Source organism: Tiliqua scincoides, chromosome 3 (genome assembly GCF_035046505.1).
Source record: "Tiliqua scincoides isolate rTilSci1 chromosome 3, rTilSci1.hap2, whole genome shotgun sequence".
NCBI lineage: Eukaryota > Metazoa > Chordata > Lepidosauria > Squamata > Scincidae > Tiliqua > Tiliqua scincoides.
In genome coordinates, this window is record NC_089823.1 from 185292688 (window position 1) to 185302932 (window position 10245).

A 10245-nucleotide genomic window follows, 5' to 3' on the forward strand; every position below is an offset into this window, starting at 1 on the left:
CTGCTTACAAAGAAGGAGTGTAGAAGAGCTCAGGGACACAGCTGAGGGGTTACAGTTGCTGCAGAAGCAAGTTTTGGTACACAAAGGACACTTTCCCTCCTAGTGTGAGCCTAAATACGATGATGCTGATTTTCCACAATTATTTGCTATATTTTAGAAGATTTAAAAAAAATTTAAAAAAAGATTTTAGAGAGACTTAAGAGTATGTTTGGTTTTCTGCATTACCATATCTAGCTGCTGATGCTACACAGGCAAGTAGACATGGGCTCTGCATCAGGAAGCCTGGTAGACCTGGCCTCCAAAAACTTTTCCGGCTGTCGCCACCATCCCCTGCCCTGTTTTTCCCCCTCCCTACCCCTATTCTGCCAATCCCTGCTTTACCAATCCCTCCCCCCTTGGGAGGGAGCCCAAAAGAAACTTTGTACACAGGGATAAAATTCCTCTCAGAGGCCCTGGTTGTATCCTGCAGGGGGTGCTATGACACCACAGTAGAGGAAGGAAGGCAAGTTATACTTGCCCTCCTTTACTGTGCAGTGTTCTCTTTTGGGCCTCTTCATCCTCACGCCAGCTCGTTAAAATATTAAGTAAAAATATTTTTACTTACCTACAGCAAATAAAAAGTAAAATATCCTTTACTTATCCCTTGGCAGGCTGCCCAATCAGCTTTGGGGTCTCCTCAGAACTACTGCAGCCATTTTGCTAATGCAAGTCCGAGGAGAACCATGGGGTGGGGAGGGCAGAAAAATGGAGATAAGATCCCGCATGCATGACTGCCACATATCCACCCATCCCTCCATCCCCCAACATAGTCCTGGTTCCTCTCCAACACACCACATTACTCCTCCATCCCTGCCACCAACATACTAGTGCCTGTAGAACCTTCTGGAGCTGCTGCCATGTCCCTTGGCATTTACAGTAGTGGCCTCGAAAGCAGCCCAGCGTTTGCACCACTGTAAAGGATCTTGCATTGCTTAAATGCTACTTCTGGATTGAGAATGGGGCCTGAATCCTTTTTTAGATGGTTGAAGAGAAGTCTATTGTTCTATAGAACAGAATTTGTTTTCTCTCTCTCTCTCCCCACTTTGTCAGAGACACAAGTCAGCAACTTCCAAAAAGAAAACTCACTAAGCATGAAGAGAGAAAAAAATAACCCAGAATAAATCATTGTTGGCCAGTCTTTCACCGTAGCATGTTTTTGCTAGAGAGGCAGTCGTGTCAGTCTTGGCAATCCAGGGAGGCAAACTAAGAATCTCCAGGGTGATATTGTTTTAATCACTTCATTGCATATGAAAATCTATCTACAGCAAGTTGGCATTGAACTAGCTGAAGAATGAAGACCAGTGAAGCAAAACTCTGTGCTAAGGAAAGCAGCACCTAGGCATTTGGGTCTAATTAAGCTATCAGCAGTCGTGACGGAATCAAAGGAGATGTGCTCACAAACTCAGGAGTATTGAATTGGGAATACTGAATCATGTCCCAGCTGAAGCTGGAATGGAGATCTCCAAATATCTCCAAATATTAACACACAATCTGTCCTGAGCAGCACCAAAGACACATGGGAAGGCAACAATTATACTGAATAACTGAATAGCTCTAAAGATTCTCAGGTCTGGAATTCTAAAGGTCTGGAAAATGACCTCTTGACACAATGGAAAGTGGTATCCTACCCCTTACAGACTGCACATAGGCTCGGTGGCCCATGAAAATCTTCAGCACAGAGTGTGGTAGTAAAGCTGATGGCAGCATCAGGGGGTCAGTCAGGGGGCGCCTCAGGAGGATCCATACTTATTGGAGGGCCTACCCAGTTTGGCCAATTCCTGACCCTACAAGAATAAACAGTGATAGTTTGAATTGACCAAGAGACTTGTGCCACTGCTGCACTAGCATCCCCATCCCCATCCCCAATGGAACAACCCATCCCCATCCCCATCCCCAATGGAACAACCCATCCCCATCTCCATCCCCAATGGAACAACCCATCCCCATCCCCAATGGAACAACCCATCCCCATCCCCATCCCCAATGGAACAACCCATCCCCATCCCCAATGGAACAACCCATCCCCATCCCCAATGGAACAACCCATCCCCATCCCCAATGGAACAACCCATCCCCATCCCCATCCCCAATGGAACAACCCATCCCCATCCCCATCCCCAATGGAACAACCCCCAGAGGTCCCAGAGTCATTGAAGGGCATGTGGGGGGTGTTACTATTGGTCGGTGGGAAAGCTAGAAGGAGCCAGCACCAGTAAACTTGGTGGAAGCAGGGGCCCAGGATGCCATTGTGTGGACACTGCAGATTGAAGGATGTAAACGGGATAATACAGGATGCATGGGGTGGAAAGTATGAATGCTTATAGCAACCAACGCTGAGTAAAGCAAGTGGAGGAACATGCTGCAAGGGTTCCCAGAGTGTTTTGGTGACAACGGAAAGTGATGGTAACGACTGAAATGTGAATGAACGGAATACTTAATAGAGAAGAGTCATTAAATCTGGCTGTACTGGGAAAAGATACATCTAGGATGCCATATGCTTGTGGTTATGGAATTCGAATGTCATGTTTCACACTCCCACACCATGGGACAGAGAAAACATCCTTGTCTAGTTGGAGCTAGAATTCTTGGAGGGACTTTAAGTTTTGTTGGATTTTAGCTCCAGGTGAATATGATGGTGGGAAAAAATGACTCTGATGAACAAGAGAATATTTCGGCAATAGTTGAGTTTGTTTGGCTTGAAGGGCTGCAGTGCCCTGATGAGTAGAAACAGACCAGATCAGATCATTATAAAAGAGTGAGCTGAACTGAGAGAACTGAAAAAAGTTAAAGGTGCACTATTCTATGAAAGGTAGTTGGAGAGCGATACCCAGAGGCTATAATGTGGGGTGCAAAAGTGGGCAGCATTTTATTGGAGAACATCTTGCAGAGGGAGGCCTAATGCAAAGATGAATATCTTGATATGGTGATTACTCTCTCTTTTTCATTTATTTCCCATTCTTATAGAAATGTTAAGGTAGTAATGTGACAACTTTGTAGCAGTACAGAGCATCATAGCGAAAGAGAAAATTGCTGGAAGGTTGAATTAAAGCAAAGGTTTAAAACAGTAGTAATGCAGAAGCTTGAAAGTAAACAGACAAACAAACCAAAATTTATAGAACCACTCCTTTGAACAATGTCTACCTTGATCTCCCTGTGGATCTTGGGAGATTTTTTTTTGTGTGTGTGTTGCCAATTTGTATATGCAAGCCTCAATGCAAGGAGAAGAAGGGGGAAAGCATTCATAAATAATATTTATAAATAATATTTATTTATAATATTTCATTCTAAAAAAGAAGAAGAAGAATGGTGAGGGAGGGATGGTGAGGGTTCATATTTTAAACATTGGTCACTTGTGTTTAATAAAGTGGCCCATTAAACTCATGTTGCACTCTGGTGCCTTCATTGGGGGATGCGAGGGTAAATAGAAAGCCAGAATGCTACCTCAGAATACCAGATGCACAGAAGTAGCAGTGCAATACTTCTGTGCTCCCTGAAGCATCTGGTGAGCCACTGTGAGATACAGGAAGCTGGACTAGATGCGCCTTTGGCCTGATGCAGCAGGGCTCTTCTTATCTTCTTATGTTCTTAAGAATAATTACAAGTTAAGTACCTCTTATCCAAAATTCAGAACTATGGAATATTCTGAAATACAATTTTTTTCTGAGCATCAATATGACTTCTTTAAAATTTTACTTTTTTGTCTAAAGAAATAAAATCACAAATTGTGTTTCATGCACAAAACTTATTTCATGCACAAAATAATTGAAAATTTTTTTTTTTAATTAACTTCAGGCTATGTGTATAAGGAGTACATTAAACATAAATGAATTTTGTGTTTACGCTGGGGCCTCATCCCCAAGATCTCTCATTCTGCATATGCAAGTATTTCGAAATACAAAAAAATCCTAAATCCAAAACACTTCTGGTCCCAAGCACATCGAATAAGGGATGTCTGACCTGTACAATACTATTATAATATTACCCTGCACATACCCATTCTCATCTGATCTTAGAAGCTAAGCAGGGTCAGGCCTGGTTAGTATTTGGATGGGAGACCACCTGGGAATACCGGGTGCTGTAGGCTTCTACCATAGTCTTTCGAGACTGAAGATTGCCAACCAGTGTGTGTGTGTATTCAATGAACAAGAACAGTGTTTCTCAGACTGTGGATCGGGACCCACTAGGTGGGTCAGGAGCCAATTTCAGGTGGGTCCCCATTCATTTCAGTATTTGATTTTGAATATGTTAGACTTGATGGTATCACGGTATGTGACTGCATTTGGGGAAATGTTGCAGACCTGTACTTTGAACAAGCTACTATGTACAGGAGGAGCCTCTTTGTTCACAATATTTTTAACCGTGAATCTGACTCAATGCAGGTCCCCAGGACCTGCGTGGAGCCAGACTTGGCCCCACCTGAGCCCTCCGGAGGCAACTGCAGCTGTGCTCCAGTTGCCTCTGGAGGTGCTTCTGAGGCCCGTGGAGGCCGCGTGCAGCCTCCACGAGCCTCACAATGGCCTTCGGAGGTCCCAGAGAGGCACTTCCAGTTTCCAGCCGAAAACCAGAAGTGCCTCTCTAGGACCTGGAGGCCATATGGCTCCAGTTACCTCCGGAGAAGTGACCTCCAAGGCTTTCAGGGGCCTTTCTGAGGCCTGTGGAGGCTGCGTGTGGCCTGCACAGGCCTCGGAAAGGCCTCTGGACATCCTAGAGAGGCACTTCTGGTTTTTGGACCTCTGGGACCTCCGGAGGCCTTTCCGAGCCCTGTGCAGGCTGCATGTGACCTCCATGGGCCTCAGAAGGGCCTTTGGAAGTGACTGGAGCACAGCCAAAAACTGGAAGTGTCCCTCCAGAGGTCATTTTGAGGCCGGTGGAGGCTGCGCGCAGCCTCAGAACAGCTCCGGATGCAACTAGAGGAAGACTCCAATTGTGTTCGGAGGTGGGTGGAGCCCAAATTTTGCGTGACTTAGTTCCACATGAAATTTCATATTCGTGTGGGTTCCAGGAATGGAACCCTCGTGAATAATGAGGCTCCACCTGTATATTTTTTAACAATGATAGTAAATGGGACTGACTCCTGAGTAAGTGTGTATAGGACTACAGCCTAGGAGCGTGAAAATTTTTCCTGCTTGATGATGTCACTTCTGGTCATGACATCACTTCTGGTGGGTCCTGACAGATTCTCATTCTAAAAAGTGGGTCACGGTGTTAAATGTGTGAGAACCACTGAACTAGAATATAGCAGTGCCCAGGAAATAGTGGGAGTACAAAGGGGTGGGTGTTTGATTACCTTCTGCAATCAAAATCAAAAGTGCCTTTCTAATGATTCCCATCCAACAGGACTAAAACGAAAATGATCATTAAATGAAGTGTAGACCTGCTTTTTCCCCTATTTGTTATTTTGCTCCCTTTTGAAAAGTTCATTTGTAGTGGATTAAGTTCTGTTAGTGTTTATGGCTGTAGTTTCATTCCCTCCCCCCAAAATAATACCATCTAGTGGATTCTAAATAAACTCCAAATAAATTTAAACTATTAAGGGTAGTTAAGTAAAAATAATTAGGATATTAAAATACTTTGTGCATTTCCAATCACTGGTTTATTACAGCCCTGGATCTTTTCCAGAGAACAATAATGACACAAATACATTAAAATGTAGCATTTGTCTCTTAGTATGAAGCTATTTATTCATGAAAAGTTGATTGATAGCCTGCATTAAACATAAACACAGAGTGGTTGCAGGCATAACAGGGGGTGGAAGGAAGGGACAAGATTTAAAAAACTCACAATTAGCCCTGTGTGCAGATGTTTGGCTGGATTATTTAACCCAAACATCCAAGATTTTTTTTTTTTTAATGAAGAGGTTAAAATACTATAAGATTTCCACATCCTAACAAACATCTGATGCACAACACACCATATTTAACAGTACTTGAAAAGATGCTACCCTTGCACAGATAACATGTATAGAGCCAAGTGTTTGGGATGCACACTTTAACCTATTGGGCGGAGCCTATGGGGCACCTGCCCCAGGCGCTTCACCAAGCAGGACTGCATGATTGCCCACAGGCTCCGCTCCAGTTAAGTTGGAGATACTGGTGGCTTTGTGCCCCTGTTCCTTCTCCTCTGGAAGCTGGGAGATGGGGGCGCATAAAGCCACCAGCACCGCCTCCTCTGAGAAAAACCTGAAAGTGACTGCCTTGCACTCATAGTACAGCATAGTAACAGTATGGCAACCAAGTAAATGTTTGTCCTCATATGTATGACAGAAGCCGACACAACTGCTCATCATCCCACTATACAATACGGACAATTTTCCTGCATGAGCACAAATACAGATCCCTGTAAACATAATGCATTAATTGTTTCCTGGCAAGCTTGGAATTGTATTCATGAAGCTCTAATGATGACAACTTCTATAGCTGCAAGGTAATCAAATGAGTTTGCAAGCTCAGTTATATGTACACAGGGCTTTTTTGCTAATGGAACATGGGGGGGAACAGAGTTCCGGCACCTTTTTGCAGGGGCCCCTCCCCTTTGGAGGCATTCCAGGAGGGAGGGAGCAAAACAGAGGCATTTGCTGGGTGGGTGCTGCGGGGGTGCTGGGTGGGCGGGCACTTGGCCCCTGCCTGACCGCACAATGACCCCCTCCTGCCCCCATCTCCAAGCTCTCGCCTGAGCCCAGGCCGCCTCCTCTCCCCCGCGCTCTGCTTCCCTGCGCAGCTTCCAAGCTGATGGAGGGCGCAGGGGACACGTGCCGACGCCGAGGAGGAGGACAGACAGCCAGCCAGCCAGCCAGGGAGATGGGCTGTGGCACCCACAGAACACCCAGGTACTCGCTTGGTGGAGGAGGAGAGGAAGGAAGCTGGCTGGTGCAACGCCCCCATGCCAATCTGCAGCATGAGCCTAGGCATGTCTACTCAGAAGTAAGTCTCATTGTGCTCAATGGGGCTTGCTCATGGGAAAGGGTGCATAGCCTTGCAGCCTGAGAGCCCAAGCCTATGCATGTCTACTCAGAAGTAATTTCCATTGTGTTCAATGGGGCTTACTCCCGGGAAAGTGTCATAGCCTTGCAGCCTGAGTAGACAGGCACAGGAGGGGCTCTGAGGCTGCAGTCCTCTCCACACTTTCCTGGGAGGAAGTCCCACTGCCTCTAATGGGACTGACTTCTGAGTAGACAGCCATAGGCTTTGGCTCTGAGGCTGCAGTCCTCTCCATACTTTCCTGGGAGGAAGCCCCATTGAATCTAATGGGACTGACTTCTGAGTAGACAGGCACAGGATTGGGCCCTGAGGCTGCCATCCTATCCACAGTAAGCCCCATTCACTAAAGTGGACTTCTGAGTAGACATGCATAGGATTGGGCTCTTAGGCTGCAAGGCTATGCACCCTTTCCCATGAGCAAGCCCCATTGAGCACATTGGGCTGCAGTCCTAAGCACTTTCCTGGGAGTAAGCTCCATTGACTAGAACGGGACTTACTTCAGAGTAGACATACCTAGGATTGGGCTCTTACGTGCTGTCCAGCCTTGCCAGAGATCCTCCTCATCCTTCCCCCACAAGCATGCCCTCTGAAAGCCAGCGTTTGCAGCTCCTCTCCAGCAATGCACAGCAGCTGCAAAGGGCAGCAGAGAACATACAACTGCATGCCAAGCACCTTCCCAAAGACACAGAGTATTCTGATACCTGCATTAAACCATATTTAATCGCTTGTCTGCAAACGTAGCTGTTTCTATGTGCACCTAAGGACCCCTCTCGTGTAAGAATTCCTTTTTTGTTCTTACTCCCACAGTTACTTAGAGTAATTTTACTACATGGAACTCATGTAAGCCATTTTTTGGAATCCATTCACTGCTTCCTCTCCTCGAAGTAGTGCCACACTACATACTACATGCTACAAGTGCACCTGTACAGTATTTTTCCCCTTGTGTAGAAAAAGTAGCTAGGGGGAAGGGGATGTGGAGATTGACAGCCCAATCCTATGCATGTCTACTCAGAAGTAAGTTCATCTTTAGGGGGGAAGCACATAAAAAATATTTTGTTTCTCCAATAAAAAATGGTTTAAAAATAAATAAATAAATAAATAAATAAATAAATAAATAAATAAATAAAAGATTAACAAGTTGTGAGTTCCTGCACCTTTTTTTTTTTTTTTTTTTTTACAAAAAAAGCACTATATGTACATATGAAAGACACTGCAAGCAAAGTTTAAATCTAGTACCTTGTAGACTGAAGATCAAGTGTTCCTCCTCCAATTCTTTCTTTCCTGTCATGTGGAATCACAGAGGTCTTCACAGCTGGTGATGGAATATCAGAGAAAGCAAGTTTGACCAAAAAGACTTCAAAACATTACCTGGAAGATATGACACATTTTTAATCTATTGTATTAGGATTTCAATCCTGCGTTATGCTCACACAACAATTAACCTCCTGTATGTCACCTAGGTAATCCAGGATCAGGCGCAGCAGATGGAACGCTGGGTGCAGCACTACTATGTGCTATATTCCAGAGAAAATGTAGTAGTCACCGAAGAAGCACTGAACAACACTGAGTGCCTGCTTGTGCTGGAGGAGCTTGACAGTGAACCAACCCTAGAAGAACTTCACGTGGCCCTGGACTCCCTTGCCTTTGGCAAGGCACCTGGAAAAGACAGCATCCCTGCTGAAGTTCTAAAGTGCTGCAAAGAGATCATCGTCACTGAGCTGCATGAAATCCTCTGTCTCTGCTGGAGAGAAGGTGGAGTACCTCAAGACATGAGGGATGCAAACATCATCACGCTGTACAAGAACAAAAGTGACAGGGGTGACTGCAACAACTACCATGGCATCTCTCTCCTTAGCATTGTAGGAAAGCCATTTGCCCGAGTTGCACTAAAGAGGCTCCCGGTACTAGCAGAGAGTGTCTATCCAGAATTGCAGTGCGGATTCCGAGCCAACAGGTCCACCACTGATATGGTATTCTCCCTTAGACAACTGCAGGAGAAATGCAGGGAGCAACGACAGCCACTCTTTATAGCCTTCATAGATCTCACGAAGGCTTTCGACCTGGTCAGCAGGGACGGCCTCTTCAAGATTCTCCCCAAGATCGGATGTCCACCCAGGCTTCTCAGCATCATCAGGTCTTTCCACAAGGACATGAAGGGCACTGTAGTCTTCGATGGCTCCACATCAAACCCCTTTGACATCCGAAGCGGAGTGAAGCAGGGCTGTGTTCTTGCACTGAACTTATTTGGGATTTTCTTCACTGTCCTGCTGAAGCATGCCTTTGGAACTGCAACAGAAGGCATCTATCTCCGGACCATATCAGACAGAAAACTCTTCAACCTCTCCAAACTGAAAGCAAAGTCCAAAGTCCAGCTGAAATGTCTGCATGACTTCCTCTTTGCTGACGATGCAGCTGTCACTACCCACTCTGCCAAAGATCTCCAGCAGCTTGTGATTCATTTTAGCAAGGCCTGCCAAGATTTTGGACTGACAATCAGCCTTAAGAAAACACAGGTCATGGTTCAGGATGTGGACTCACCTCCCAGCATTACAATCTCTGCGCATGAATTGGAGGTTGTCCATGACTTTGTGTACCTTGGCTCAACGATCACTGACATTCTCTCTCAAGACTGAGCTAAACAAACGCATTGGTAAAGCAGCTACCACGTTTTCCAGACTCACAAAGAGAGTCTGGTCCAACAAGAAGCTGACGGAACATACCAAGATCCAGGTCTACAGAATTTGCGTCCTGAGTACACTTCTGTACTGCAGCAAGTTATGGACCCTTCGCTCACAACAGGAGAAGAAGCTGAACGCTTTCCACATGCACTGCCTCCGACGCATCCTCGGCATCACCTGGCAGGACAAAGTTCCAAACAACACAGTCCTGGAACAAGCTGGAATTCCTAGCATGTATGCACAGCTGAAACAGAGACGCCTGCGTTGTCTCGGTCATGTCGTGAGAATGGATGATGGCCAGATCCCAAAGGATCTCCTCTATGGAGAACTCGTGCAGGGAAAGCGCCCTATAGGTAACCACAGCTGCGATACAAGGACATCTGCAAGAGGGATCTGAAGGCCTTAGGAGTGGACTTCAACAGGTGGGAAACCCTGGCCTCTGAGCAGCCCGCTTGGAGGCAGGCTGTGCAGCACGGCCTTTCCCAGTTTGAAGAGACACTTGGCCAACAGACTGAGGCTAAGAGGCAAAGAAGGAAGGCCCATAGCCAGGG

The 10245-nt window shown here is 45.9% G+C and overlaps 1 pseudogene; it reads left to right on the forward strand.

The window, feature by feature from the left end:
* The first annotated feature begins 4004 nt into the window (after nt 1-4004).
* Nucleotides 4005-4123, forward strand: LOC136647222 (5S ribosomal RNA; annotated as a pseudogene).
* The last annotated feature ends 6122 nt before the right edge of the window (nt 4124-10245 follow it).